The 15398-nt window shown below is 45.9% G+C and overlaps 2 long non-coding RNA genes across 2 annotated transcripts; both read left to right on the top strand.

Annotated features, from left to right (window-relative positions):
• The first annotated feature begins 467 nt into the window (after positions 1-467).
• Positions 468-1219, top strand: LOC139068978 (uncharacterized). The gene is made up of 2 exons (XR_011520207.1): positions 468-835; positions 965-1219. It is a non-coding gene; the product is annotated as an uncharacterized lncRNA (long non-coding RNA).
• A 4403-nt stretch (positions 1220-5622) lies between these two features.
• Positions 5623-6190, top strand: LOC139068977 (uncharacterized). Its single transcript, XR_011520206.1, has 2 exons — positions 5623-5806; positions 5936-6190. It is a non-coding gene; the product is annotated as an uncharacterized lncRNA (long non-coding RNA).
• The last annotated feature ends 9208 nt before the right edge of the window (positions 6191-15398 follow it).

Below are 15398 nucleotides of genomic sequence, written 5' to 3'. Positions count from 1 at the left end.
GTCCAGTTACACATTTGTGGGCTTATAACTTGGCTTCTGAATTTCCTAGAGAGATCAGGTTTGTTTTAGTGTACTCCAATCAACAGGCCTTATGGTTTTTAAATGGCACCCAGAATTATGTTGCACGAAGCACAATTTCACATCATTCTGGGTCCATTTGTGTGAAAACAAGGTCCAATCAGGCTGAAACGTAACAAGAAGGTAGAAACTATTGAGTTGTAAGTGATCTGAACGTTTCATGATGATCGCACATTCCTATAGGGGGTCAAACCATGTCCCAAAGGTCACCGGGCCTGGTGTCACTTTAAAGAAGTAGTCCAGTTACACCTTTGTGGGCTTATAACTTGGCTTCTGAATTTCCTAGAGAGATCAGGTTTGTTTTAGTGTACTCCAATCAACAGCCCTTATGGTTTGTAAATGGCACCCAGAATTATGTTGCACGAAGCACAATTTCACATCATTCTGGGTTCATTTGTGTGAAAACAAGGTCCAATCAGGCTGAAACGTTACAAGAAGGTAGAAACTATTGAGTTGTAAGTGATCTGAACGTTTCATGATGATCGCACATTCCTATAGGGGGTCAAACCATGTTCCAAAGGTCACCGGGCCTGGTGTCACTTTAAAGAAGTAGTCCAGTTACACCTTTGTGGGCTTATAACTGTCATCGTTCTCGGGTCTAGGTGAGTCCTCCTGCTTAATTAACAATCTTTGGGGTTCTGTGTTCCACAGGTGAGGAGCAGAGAGGTACCAGCTGTGCCGCGTTAAATCATTTGGAGCTCGGGTTTAAGAGGAGGATGGGGACACTACTCGAAGCCGGATGATTGCTCCAGTATTGGTAACGCCTGCCACTCGTACTTGTTTGACCTCGCATGTTTGGATTACTTGGATTTTTGACCTTGGACTGTTTATTTGATTACGGCTTTGAAATTGCTCCTGAAGCTTCGTTGGTTTGCCCTCCTCCTAGGATTATCACCCCAACCTTCACCAGATTCAGCTAAGAACCACGGATTCTCATTCACGTCTCATCCTCCTCCACCGCTCCTGCAGTTTTCCTCTCTGCTTCCTCACCTCCCATCCTGCTGGATTACTACACTCGTCTCCTTGGCCCGCTTGCCCCGCAGCTCGCTGAGCTAAGAACTCTGAACAATCGCCCTTGGCATCATTCACTGGATTTCAGTGCTACCTAAGTTCCCGTTTGTAAAAATAAAGACTTTAATTTCTTACCTCCTGACTCCTGTGCTGATTCTGCATGTCTTGGGTTAAACGCCTTCCACAAGCCATGACAGAATCATCCGGCCAGCAAGATAACCCAGCAGAATCAGCCCTCGCAGACCTGGCAAACCGGATGGCACAGCAGGAACAAACACTTCCTGTCCTGCTCGATCAGCTGGCAGTCGCTAATCAACGGTACCAGCAGTTGGAGGCTCTGGTTCAACAACTCCACGATCGCTTACCGGCTCCAGCAGCCCCTCCAGCTCCTGCCCAGGCTCCGTTAGCGGTCCCGGAACTAGCGCCACCGGCTCTGATTCAGCCCGGACCGGAAGTACCCGGACATCCGGAACTCACCCACTTCCGTCTAGCTTCGCCGCCATCTTGCCCAACGTTTTCCGGTGAATTCGAGGACAGATATGGATTTTTATTACAATGTCGCCTGGCGTTCGAGCGTTGTCCAAGCGCTTTTTCTTCCGATTCTGCAAAGAACTCTTTTATTGTGGGACTGTTAAGAGGCAAGGCTCTTAGATGGGCAGAGGCAAAGAGTCGCAACCCTGAGTTTTTATCTGGTTCCTATGAGGAGTTTTTGGAAGAGTTTAAATTGACCTTTTGCAGCTCTGAAACAGTCACGGACATACGCAAGAAGTTGTTACGCCTCTCCCAGGGTCAGAGAACGGTAGCTGACATGGCACTGGAATTTAGGACTTTGGCTGCAATGACCACTTGGAACAACGAGGCCTTAAAAGCAGCTTTTATTGAGGCCCTCAATGACAAGGTCAAGAACCAGCTAGCTCTTTGTCCTGAGCCCCCCACCCTGGAGGGTCTCATTACACTCTCTATCTCGATCGACAAAAGACATAGAGAGTTCCACGGAACTCCTCCATTGACTCCGTCTTCCTCTTCAACCCGCCGTCAACCCAGCTCAAGACCACCGTTCCAGGCAGAACCGGCGGAGGAGCCCATGCAACTGGGAAGGGCCCACCTTACCCAGGAGGAACGACACCACCGGCTGAGTAAGGGTCTCTGTTTGTACTGTGGACTGCCTGGGCATTTCGTCCAGACCTGCCCGGCTTTGTTAAAAGGAAGAGCCCACCAGTAGGTCCGGGAGTACTGGTGGGTAGCAGTTTTGGACATTCAACCTCCCGATTCACCCTCGCCTGCTCCGTGATGTGGAAGGGACAACACCACCAGGTCACTGCTCTGGTGGACTCCGGCTGTGAGCAGTCCCTTATCGACCCTCAATTAATCAGAGACTGGGATATCCCTACAGTTCCTCTTCAGGAACCTATGACTGTTTCTTCATTAGACGGGAGATCGTTATCCACCATCTCACACAGGACTGCGCCGCTCCAGCTCCGGGCTTCAGGTAATCACATTGAGACAATTTCACTCTTTGTGTTTCCATCCCCTCAGAACCGGTTGGTGCTTGGACACTCATGGCTGGTGCAACACAACCCACACCTTGATTGGCAGGAGAACAGAATCGAGGCGTGGAGTCCGACGTGTCACCAAATGTGCCTCAACTCGGCCTCTCCGGTATCGAAGGGCTCCAACATGACGCCGGTTGAGCCTCCTGACCTCTCCCAAGTACCAGAAATCTACCACGACCTGCAACAGGTTTTTAGCAGGGACCGAGCAGCGACTCTGCCTCCGCACCGCCCTTTCGATTGTGGTATTGATTTGCTCCCTGGTGCCCCGCTGCCTTCCAGCCGCCTCTACAGCCTCTCCAAACCGGAAAGGGACAGCATGGAGAGCTACATATCTGAGGCCCTGGCCAACGGGACCATCAGGCCTTCAACATCTCCCCTGGGTGCTGGTTTCTTCTTCGTCGCTAAGAAGGACGGATCACTTCGTCCCTGTATCGATTATCGAAGTCTTAACCAGATCACCATGAAAGATAAGTACCCTCTTCCACTGTTGTCCTCCACATTCGAGCCCGTCCAGGATGCTACCGTTTTTACTCGTCTGGACCTCCGAAACGCCTACCACTTGGTTCGGATCCGCCAGGGGGATGAATGGAAGACAGCCTTCAAGACACCGCTGGGGCATTTCGAATACTTGGTTATGCCTTTTGGACTCACCAACGCCCCGGCTGTTTTTCAGAGACTGGTCAACGCTGTGTTGGGTGATTATATCAATGACTTTGTGACTGTTTATCTGGATGATATTCTGATTTTTTCCAGTTCGATCGCCCAACACCAGAAGCATGTCAGGGCTGTGCTTCAACGTCTTCTAGAGAACAGACTCTACGTGAAAGCAGAAAAATGCGAGTTCCATGTCTCTGTGGTAAAGTTTTTAGGTTTTGTTCTGGAGAGCGGGCGGTTAAAGGCAGACCCCGAGAAGGTACAGGCAGTGGCAGACTGGCCTAAGCCCACTACCAGGAAGCAGTTACAACGTTTTCTGGGGTTTGCCAATTTTTATCGGCGGTTTATCAGGAACTATAGCCAGACAGCCGCTCCTTTAACCTGTCTTACCTCTACCGCTAAAACCTTCTCCTGGTCCCCAGAAGCAGAAGTGGCTTTTAGGACCCTCAAGAAGAAGTTCACGGAGGCTCCTGTTCTCACCAGGCCGGATCCAAGCCAGCAGTTCACTGTTGAAGTGGACGCTTCTGACACTGGGGTTGGAGCCGTTTTGTCCCAGGTATCTCCCGTCGATCATAGACTCCATCCCTGTGCCTTCTTTTCTAGACGGTTGACGCCGACAGAGAGTCGGTACGACGTGGGGGATCGAGAGTTGTTGGCAGTGAAGTTGGCCCTCGAAGAATGGAGGCACTGGCTGGAGGGAGCAGAACACCCTTTCGTGATCTGGACCGACCACAAGAACTTGACCTACCTCAAGGAAGCTAAACAGCTTAACCCACGCCAATACCGTTGGTCACTTTTCTTTGCTCGATTTAACTTTGTCATTTCCTACCGGCCAGGGTCTAAGAACATCAAACCAGATGCCCTTTCCCGTCAGTACTCGTCTGAGGATGACCCTGTTCCGAGCACTATCCTGCCTCCGTCCTGCGTGGTGGCGGGGCTCACATGGGAGATCAGAGACAGAGTTCTGGAAGCCCTCAGGGTTGATCCCGGTCCTGGTAATGGTCCTTCAAACAGACTTTTTGTTCCTCAGGTCATGCGAGGCAAGGTTATCCACTGGGCTCATACTGGAAAGTTCTCCATTCACCCTGGTGTCGGTCGGACTTTGGCCCTCATTAAGCGCTCCTTCTGGTGGCCGTCTATTTACAAGGACGTAAAGGAATACGTCTTGGCGTGCCATGTGTGTGCCCAACATAAAGGTACCAACCGCTCACCTGCTGGTCTACTCTGTCCTCTTCCTGTTCCGTCTCGTCCGTGGTCGCACATCTCCTTGGATTTTGTGTGTGGTTTGCCTGCCTCTCGTGGTTTCAATACCATATTGACTATCGTAGACAGGTTCTCCAAGGCTTGCCACCTGGTACCTCTGAAATCTCTTCCATCTTCAGCCACCACTGCCCAGCTCCTGATCAAACACGTGTTTCGTCTACATGGGATTCCTGAGGAGATCCTGTCTGACCGGGGCCCCCAGTTCGTTTCCAGAGTCTGGAAGGAATTTGCCAACGCCTTGGGTGCCCGTGTAGCATTAACCTCCGGATTTCACCCGCAGACCAACGGACAGTGCGAGCGCATGAATCAGGAGCTGGGAGCTATGCTGCGTTGTGTATGTGCTACCAACCCCACCTCTTGGAGCGACCACCTGGCCTGGATGGAGTATGCCCACAACAGCCATGTGTCAACAGCCACAGGTCAGTCTCCCTTCGAGGCTTCTCTTGGCTACCAACCCTCTCTGTTTCCCCTCCAGTCAGACTCCACCGTCACTACTCCTCAGTTTCTCCGCCGGGCACGTCGAGCTTGGACGGCTACCAGAGCCGCACTTCTACGCACGGCTGAACGGAACCGGCAGTTGGCGGATCGTCATCGCCGCCCGGCACCAGCCTACGCTCCTGGACAGATGGTCAGGCTGTCCTCCAGGGATGTACCTCTTAAGGCCGCATCCAGGAAATTTGCTCCCAGGTTCCTAGGTCCTTTTAAGGTTGTGGCGGTTCCCAGCCCTGTGACCGTTCTTCTGGATCTTCCGCGATCTCTCCGGATTCATCCTGTTTTCCACGTGTCCTTGATCAAACCAGTGGCCACCAGCCCTCTCTGTCCGTCCCCGGACCCGCCTCCGCCTGCTCGGTACTACAAGGGTGGTCTGGTCTACCAGGTTCGGCGGATACTTGACTCTCGTCCTCGGGGTCGGGGAGTACAATACCTGGTGGACTGGGAGGGGTATGGCCCGGAGGAGCGTTCATGGGTCCCCCGGGCGTTCATCGAGGACCCCTCCCTCATCTCTGACTTCGAGGCCTCAAGGACCACTGCTGGGGCGCCAGGGGGCGCCCGTTGAGGGGGGGGGGGTAATGTCATCGTTCTCGGGTCTAGGTGAGTCCTCCTGCTTAATTAACAATCTTTGGGGTTCTGTGTTCCACAGGTGAGGAGCAGAGAGGTACCAGCTGTGCCGCGTTAAATCATTTGGAGCTCGGGTTTAAGAGGAGGATGGGGACACTACTCGAAGCCGGATGATTGCTCCAGTATTGGTAACGCCTGCCACTCGTACTTGTTTGACCTCGCATGTTTGGATTACTTGGATTTTTGACCTTGGACTGTTTATTTGATTACGACTTTGAAATTGCTCCTGAAGCTTCGTTGGTTTGCCCTCCTCCTAGGATTATCACCCCAACCTTCACCAGATTCAGCTAAGAACCACGGATTCTCATTCACGTCTCATCCTCCTCCACCGCTCCTGCAGTTTTCCTCTCTGCTTCCTCACCTCCCATCCTGCTGGATTACTACACTCGTCTCCTTGGCCCGCTTGCCCCGCAGCTCGCTGAGCTAAGAACTCTGAACAATCGCCCTTGGCATCATTCACTGGATTTCAGTGCTACCTAAGTTCCCGTTTGTAAAAATAAAGACTTTAATTTCTTACCTCCTGACTCCTGTGCTGATTCTGCATGTCTTGGGTTAAACGCCTTCCACAAGCCATGACAATAACTTGGCTTCTGAATTTCCTAGAGAGATCAGGTTTGTTTTAGTGTACTCCAATCAACAGCCCTTATGGTTTGTAAATGGCACCCAGAATTATGTTGCACAAAGCACAATTTCACATCATTCTGGGTCCATTTGTGTGAAAACAAGGTCCAATCAGGCTGAAACGTTACAAGAAGGTAGAAACTATTGAGTTGTAAGTGATCTGAACGTTTCATGAAGATCGCACATTCCTATAGGTAGTCAAACCATGTCCCAAAGGTCACCGGGCCTGTTGTCACTTTAAAGAAGTAGTCCAGTTACACCTTTGTGGGCTTATACCTTGGCTTCTGAATATCCTAGAGAGGTCAGGTTTGTTTTTGTGTACTCAAATCAACAGCCACTACAACCACAAAAAGGAATGGAGTCATTAGCACTTATGGTTTGTAAATGGCACCCAGAATTATGTTGCACGAAGCACAATTTCACATCATTCTGGGTCCATTTGTGTGAAAACAAGGTCCAATCAGGCTGAAACGTTACAAGAAGGTAGAATCTACTGAGTTGTAAGTGATCTGAACGTTTCATGATGATCGCACATTCCTATAGGGGGTAAAACCATGTCCCAAAGGTCACCGGGCCTGGTGTCACTTTAAAGAAGTAGTCAAGTTACACCTTTGAGGGTTTATAACTTGGCTTCTGAATTTCCTAGAGAGATCAGGTTTGTTTTAGTGTACTCCAATCAACAGCCCTTATGGTTTGTAAATGGCACCCAGAATTATGTTGCACGAAGCACAATTTCACATCATTCTGGGTCCATTTGTGTGAAAACAAGGTCCAATCAGGCTGAAACGTTACAAGAAGGTAGAAACTATTGAGTTGTAAGTGATCTGAACGTTTCATGATGATCGCACATTCCTATAGGGGGTCAAACCATGTCCCAAAGGTCACCGGGCCTGGTGTCACTTTAAAGAAGTAGTCCAGTTACTCCTTTGTGGGCTTATAACTTGGCTTCTGAACATCCTAGAGAGGTCAGGTTTGTTTTAGTGTACTCCAATCAACAGCCCCTACAACCACAAAAAGGAATGGAGTCTTTAGCACTTATGGTTTGTAAATGGCACCCAGAATTATGTTGCACGAAGCACAATTTCACATCATTCTGGGTCCATTTGTGTGAAAACAAGGTCCAATCAGGCTGAAACGTTACAGGAAAGTAGAATCTATTGAGTTGTAAGCGATCTGAACGTTTCATGATAATAGCACTTTCCTAAGGGGGTCAAACCCTGTCCCAAAGGTCACCGGATCTGGTGTCAATTTAAAGAAGTAGTCCAGTTACACATTTGTGGGCTTATAACTTGGCTTCTGAATTTCCTAGAGAGATCAGGTTTGTTTTAGTGTACTCCAATCAACAGGCCTTATGGTTTTTAAATGGCACCCAGAATTATGTTGCACGAAGCACAATTTCACATCATTCTGGGTCCATTTGTGTGAAAACAAGGTACAATCAGGCTGAAACGTTACAAGAAGGTAGAAACTATTGAGTTGTAAGTGATCTGAACGTTTCATGATGATCGCACATTCCTATAGGGGGTCAAACCATGTCCCAAAGGTCACCGGGCCTGGTGTCACTTTAAAGAAGTAGTCCAGTTACACCTTTGTGGGCTTATAACTTGGCTTCTGAATGTCCTAGAGAGATCAGGTTTGTTTTAGTGTACTCCAATCAACAGCCCTTATGGTTTGTAAATGGCACCCAGAATTATGTTGCACGAAGCACAATTTCACATCATTCTGGGTCCATTTGTGTGAAAACAAGGTACAATCAGGCTGAAACGTTACAAGAAGGTAGAAACTATTGAGTTGTAAGTGATCTGAACGTTTCATGATGATCGCACATTCCTATAGGGGGTCAAACCATGTCCCGAAGGTCACAGGGCCTGGTGTCACTTTAAAGAAGTAGTCCACTTACACCTTTGTGGGCTTATAACTTGGCTTCTGAATATCCTAGAGAGGTCAGGTTTGTTTTAGTGTACTCCAATCAACAGCCCCTACAACCACAAAAAGGAATGGAGTCATTAGCACTTATGGTTTGTAAATGGCACCCAGAATTATGTTGCACGAAGCACAATTTCACATCATTCTGGGTCCATTTGTGTGAAAACAAGGTCCAATCAGGCTGAAACGTTACAGGAAGGTAGAATCTATTGAGTTGTAAGCGATATGAACGTTTCATGATAATAGCACTTTCCTAAGGGGGTCAAACCATGTCCCAAAGGTCACCGGATCTGGTGTCAATTTAAAGAAGTAGTCCAGTTACACATTTGTGGGCTTATAACTTGGCTTCTGAATTTCCTAGAGAGATCAGGTTTGTTTTAGTGTACTCCTATCAACAGCCCTCATGGTTTGTAAATGGCACCCAGAATTATGTTGCACGAAGCACAATTTCACATCATTCTGGGTCCATTTGTGTGAAAACAAGGTACAATCAGGCTGAAACGTTACAAGAAGGTAGAAACTATTGAGTTGTAAGTGATCTGAACGTTTCATGATGATCGCACATTCCTATAGGGGGTCAAACCATGTCCCAAAGGTCACCGGGCCTGGTGTCACTTTAAAGTAGTCCAGTTACACCTTTGTGGGATTATAACTTGGCTTCTGAATATCCTAGAGAGGTCAGGTTTGTTTTAGAGTACTCCAATTAACAGCCCCCATTACCACAAAAAGGAATGGAGTCATTAGCACTTATGGTTTTTAAATGGCACCCAGAATTATGTTGCACAAAGCACAATTTCATATCATTTTGGGTTCATTTGTGTGAAAACAAGGTCCAATGAGGCAGAAATGTTACAGGAAGGTAGAAGCTATTGAGTTGTAAGTGATCTGAACGTTTCATGATGATAGCACTTTCCTAAGGGGGTCAAACCATGTCCCAAAGGTCACCGGATCTGGTGTCAATTTAAAGAAGCAGTCCAGTTACACATTTGTGGGCTTATAACTTGGCTTCTGTAGCGTTATGGATTTATGCTCTTTTATTAAAGAGAAACCATGCTACGTATTAATTCGGAATATTAATTTTAATAAATCAATAACCAAATTTTATATTGTTCAGAAGACTCAAAGGTTGTTTTCATCCATAAACTGCCGATAATATCTGAGTGTCTGTGTTTCAGTTCAATGAGGAAACAAGTTTGAAGGATTAAAAGTTTTAATTCTTCAAATTAAACTAATGATTTTGAAAATTGACAAACAGGAAATAACAATCACATTGGCAACTTTGTGGGACAATCTTTTAACAGTTTATATGCTGTTCTTGCTCAAATAGACCTTCTGGTGAATTTATGAAGATTGAGAATGTTGTGACATGAATGCGTGTGTGAGTCTGATTTTGCTTCAAGAAGAAACAGGTGTCTGAGTGAAGTGATGGTTTGGATAAACTTAGGTTTTATCAGAGAACTGCATCAAACGCTAAAACCGTGCTCTGTCTCACCGAACTCTTGTGGACCCTCTTTCGGATCCGGGCCGTGGAGGATGTTGTGGTTCATCCAGATGACACCGGCGGCTGACAGGAGACATAGGTGTCGAACGGAACCGGTCCAGAGTTGCCCTCGGTACACGTGGATGGTAGAGCGTTTTATCGATGCGCTTTCTTAAGTTAATTCACTCAGAAATCAAAAGACTCGGTAATGAGTCTTCGTTAGAAGTCGCGATTCAGCTATTCTGCCTGGCTTGACAGAAACAGCGTGAAAGGGGGGAAGAACGAGCCAACAGGCTCTGCCCCCCCTTTGGTTTTCAGGTCTGTTCTCTCTCGTTGTCCAACACGAACTGAATCAAAAGACTGCAAACTTACCAAAAACCTTACTCTTCTCAAAGCAAAACATGTGCGTCATCAAATGTGTCTGGAGTTTACTGTGGGCAAGATGTGTGTGGGTGTGTGTGAATGTTTGTGTGCTTGAGTGTGAAGGTCAGTACCACACATTCAACCTTATCTACTTAAGTGTGGATTCATTAATCCATTATAATTACCCCAAAGCATACTAGTCATTCATTTGATTAAACACATTTATAATGAGCAAAATGATAATGGTTATTTTAACATTAAAATCAAGAAAAAGAAGTTTAAACTTTATGTTTTGACTTGGTCTGGGTACAACTCATGTAAACACATCTTCTGGTAGACTGCAGGTGGCAGATGTTATGGTTTCCTCCCAGACTCGCTGGCGTTCAGGTCTTAATCTGTGGGTGAAAGTTCTCAGCGACCCAGCTATGACCCAGCTGAGTCCAACACCACCATTGTGACAGAAAACTCATATTTCGTCACGTTACATTCCCCCCTTTTGTGACGACATGGAGGTCAAGCAGAGGCCACCTGACGTCACAACCACAATAACGTGATGTACTCGTGAAGGTAGACATCCCAGATGAAGGCAGGAACGATGAAGCGTCACCACAGGTCTCGTGTAGAAGGGAGTCTATCCTGATCAGATGATTAAGGCCAAAACTGTTGCAATCATTGTAAAGTAATCCACTTAGGAATCTTGAAAGCAGAGCTATTTCAATAGCAGTTAATTTTCATCAGCAATAATGCAAAGGTATGCAAAGGATAAGCAGCTCGTGTGCCACACGGAGCTGGGCAGGTGATGTATTCCCCAGGCGTAGTCCAGGCGAAGTCCAGCGCAGACCTCGACCCATCTCGAACCACGACCGAAGCCCCATGCGACAGGAAACCAGTTGAAGGATGGTGAAGACGACCCCTCTGATGGGATGTAGTCCATACGAGCTCGGAGAAGGAGACAAAGTGAGACAGCCCACACGATAGATAGCATTTGATGCAAAACAAAGAAATCAATCAAAACCTATCTATGGGTGCCTCTGGGAAAATGTGGGTGCCTTTTGTGAATTATCTAAAGAAGAAATGTACTGCACCCTGTTCTACGTGTCATGTAAAAACGTGATGCAGGGAAAACACAAATAAAAGAAAGTAAATCCTAACTGATATGTGAGACTCAGCAGGCTGCACTAATTAAAGGCATATATATAAAAGAAATAATCATGAAAATGAAGGGCAAATTGGCTTGTGGCCCTTTAAGGGAAATAGTAACAAAATAAAATTAAATTTATAATCAAATATAATCATGCTACACAAAGCACTAAGAAAAAGATAGAGATGTAAATCAGTTCTAAAAATGTAAATCAGTAGGTTAGTAATCCCTAAAGATGTGAGTTAGTAACAGGACCCTGGCTGGAGGCAGGTAACCTGAAAAAAAACCTCAAAGGATATCACATTTGTTAAAAATTCATCCCACAAACGAGAGAATTTGTAACGGTCCACCCGTCAGCGGAAAAGAATCCGGTCAGAATAGAGTTTTGAATCTGGTATTGCGGACCCACAGAGACACGAGTTTGGACGTATCTGTGGGAGCAGGCTCATAAGCGATTTGGTTATCAAACTGTTTGTATCTTGTGTTACGAACCCACAGGGAAACTTGTCTGAATTTACCTGAGGGTTCCGTCCGGAACTCGAGTGAAGCTGATGGTTTAGCTGTTAAATCAGAACCTGATTTTACCTGCTCAAAGTTGTGTTGCAGCTTTACGGAGGCGACTTTGTTGTGATCAGAAATAGTAGTGAACTGGAAATGCGAAAATGATGCTCGCAAAGCAGGAGGAGGCTCCCCACCCCCCTTTTGTTTCTCAAACTTATGCCGTGTCTGTGAGACAGGAGAAGCATAACAAAGAACAGTTCTTAAGCTCTTAAAAGCTCTATTACCAAGAAGATGCACATTGTCACCTGAATCGTGCTGAAAGAGTAGGTGTTCAGATGTCCAAAGACCTGGAGGTGTTGGACTTGGAGGTTCTGAAAAGGAGTGATCCAAGGATGGTTGTGTCACGGGTGTCAAAGCCAACCTAGCTATGTTTAGAATCAGATACAGACATGATGCTAGCTTTAGGAACATGGTCTGTCCTGAAAACTGAAGCCAAGAATACTTTATTCCCAAGAATGATGGAGGTTCCCACACTGAATCAGAAAAACCCGGTTTAACCAGAGTATCTACAGACTGACTAGAACTCCGCCCCGTAGAAGGTGCAGCACCTAACTCCGGGTCGGAGGTCAATGTTGTCAGCTGAATTGGTGGAAGGTCAGTGTCGATTTCTGCAATGACCCGCCCGCTCGGAGGAGGCGTTCCCCCGAACAGCCTGAAGTCCGCCACGGAAAACTCAGTGCCACTCGGCACCCCCCTGAATTCTGAATGTCCTAGAGAGATCAGGTTTGTTTTAGTGTACTCCAATCAACAGCCCCTACAACCACAAAAAGGAATGGAGTCATTAGCACTTATGGTTTTGAAATGGCACCCAGAATTATGTTGCACGAAGCACAATTTCACATCATTCTGGGTTCATTTGTGTGAAAACAAGGTCCAATCAGGCAGAAACGTTACAGGAAGGTAGAATCTATTGAGTTGTAAGTGATCTGAACGTTTCATGATGATAGCACTTTCCTAAGGGGGTCAAACCATGTCCCAAAGGTCACCGGATCTGGTGTCAATTTAAAGAAGTAGTCCAGTTACACATTTGTGGGCTTATAACTTGGCTTCTGAATTTCCTAGAGGGATCAGGTTTGTTTTAGTGTACTCCAATCAACAGCCCTTATGGTTTGTAAATGGCACCCAGAATTATGTTGCACGAAGCACAATTTCACATCATTCTGGGTCCATTTGTGTGAAAACAAGGTCCAATCAGGCTGAAACGTTACAAGAAGGTAGAAACTATTGAGTTGCAAGTGATCTAAACGTTTCATGATGATCGCACATTCCTATAGGGGGTCAAACCATGTCCCAAAGGTCACCGGGCCTGGTGTCACTTTAAAGTAGTCCAGTTACACCTTTGTGGGATTATAACTTGGCTTCTGAATATCCTAGAGAGGTCAGGTTTGTTTTAGAGTACTCCAATTAACAGCCCCCATTACCACAAAAAGGAATGGAGTCATTAGCACTTATGGTTTGTAAATGGCACCCAGAATTATGTTGCACGAAGCACAATTTCACATCATTCTGGGTCCATTTGTGTGAAAACAAGGTCCAATCAGGCTGAAACGTTACAAGAAGGTAGAAACTATTGAGTTGTAAGTGATCTGAACGTTTCATGATGATCGCACATTCCTATAGGGGGTCAAACCATGTCCCAAAGGTCACCGGGCCTGGTGTCACTTTAAAGTAGTCCAGTTACACCTTTGTGGGATTATAACTTGGCTTCTGAATATCCTAGAGAGGTCAGGTTTGTTTTAGAGTACTCCAATTAACAGCCCCCATTACCCCAAAAAGGAATGGAGTCATTAGCACTTATGGTTTTTAAATGGCACCCAGAATTATGTTGCACGAAGCACAATTTCATATCATTTTGGGTTCATTTGTGTGAAAACAAGGTCCAATGAGGCAGAAATGTTACAGGAAGGTAGAATATATTGAGTTGTAAGTGATCTGAACGTTTCATGATGATAGCACTTTCCTAAGGGGGTCAAACCATGTCCCAAAGGTCACCGGATCTGGTGTCAATTTAAAGAAGCAGTCCAGTTACACATTTGTGGGCTTATAACTTGGCTTCTGAATGTCCTAGAGAGATCAGGTTTGTTTTAGTGTACTCCAATCAACAGCCCCTACAACCACAAAAAGGAATGGAGTCATTAGCACTTATGGTTTTGAAATGGCACCCAGAATTATGTTGCACAAAGCACAATTTCACATCATTCTGGGTTCATTTGTGTGAAAACAAGGTCCAATCAGGCAGAAACGTTACAGGAAGGTAGAATCTATTGAGTTGTAAGTGATCTGAACGTTTCATGATGATAGCACTTTCCTAAGGGGGTCAAACCATGTCCCAAAGGTCACCGGATCTGGTGTCAATTTAAAGAAGTAGTCCAGTTACACATTTGTGGGCTTATAACTTGGCTTCTGAATTTCCTAGAGAGATCAGGTTTGTTTTAGTGTACTCCAATCAACAGCCCTTATGGTTTGTAAATGGCACCCAGAATTATGTTGCACAAAGCACAATTTCACATCATTCTGGGTCCATTTGTGTGAAAACAAGGTCCAATCAGGCTGAAACGTTACAAGAAGGTAGAAACTATTGAGTTGTAAGTGATCTGAACGTTTCATGATGATCGCACATTCCTATTGGGGGTCAAACCATGTCCCAAAGGTCACCGGGCCTGTTGTCACTTTAAATAAGTAGTCCAGTTACACCTTTGTGGGCTTATACCTTGGCTTCTGAATATCCTAGAGAGGTCAGGTTTGTTTTAGTGTACTCCAATCAACAGCCCCTACAACCACAAAAAGGAATGGAGTCATTAGCACTTATGGTTTGTAAATGGCACCCAGAATTATGTTGCACGAAGCACAATTTCACATCATTCTGGGTCCATTTGTGTGAAAACAAGGTCCAATCAGGCTGAAACGTTACAAGAAGGTACAATCTATTGAGTTGTAAGTGATCTGAACGTTTCATGATGATCGCACATTCCTATAGGGGGTCAAACCATGTCCCAAAGGTCACAGGGCCTGGTGTCACTTTAAAGAAGTAGTCCAGTTACACATTTGTGGGCTTACAACTTGGCTTCTGAATATCCTAGAGAGGTCAGGTTTGTTTTAGAGTACTCCAATTAACAGCCCCCATTACCACAAAAAGGAATGGAGTCATTAACACTTATGGTTTTTAAATGGCACCCAGAATTATGTTGCACGAAGCACAATTTCACATCATTCTGGGTTCATTTGTGTGAAAACAAGATCCAATCAGGCAGAAATGTTACAGGAAGGTAGAATCTATTGAGTTGTAAGTGATCTGAACGTTTCATGATGATAGCACTTTCCTAAGGGGGTCAAACCATGTCCCAAAGGTCACCGGATCTAGTGTCAATTTAAAGAAGTAGTCCAGTTACACATTTGTGGGCTTATAACTTGGCTTCTGAATGTCCTAGAGAGATCAGGTTTGTTTTAGTGTACTCCAATCAACAGCCCCTACAACCAAAAAAAGGAATAGAGTCATTACCACTTATGGTTTTTAAATGGCACCCAGAATTATGTTGCACGAAGCACAATTTCACATCATTCTGGGTTCATTTGTGTGAAAACAAGGTCCAATCGGGCTGAAACGTTAAAAGAAGGTAGAATCTATTGA

Source organism: Nothobranchius furzeri, chromosome 3 (assembly GCF_043380555.1).
Source record: "Nothobranchius furzeri strain GRZ-AD chromosome 3, NfurGRZ-RIMD1, whole genome shotgun sequence".
Taxonomy (NCBI): Eukaryota; Metazoa; Chordata; class Actinopteri; order Cyprinodontiformes; family Nothobranchiidae; genus Nothobranchius; species Nothobranchius furzeri.
The sequence above is the reverse complement of the archived record's forward strand: the minus strand, read 5'-3'. Positions and strand labels throughout refer to the sequence as shown.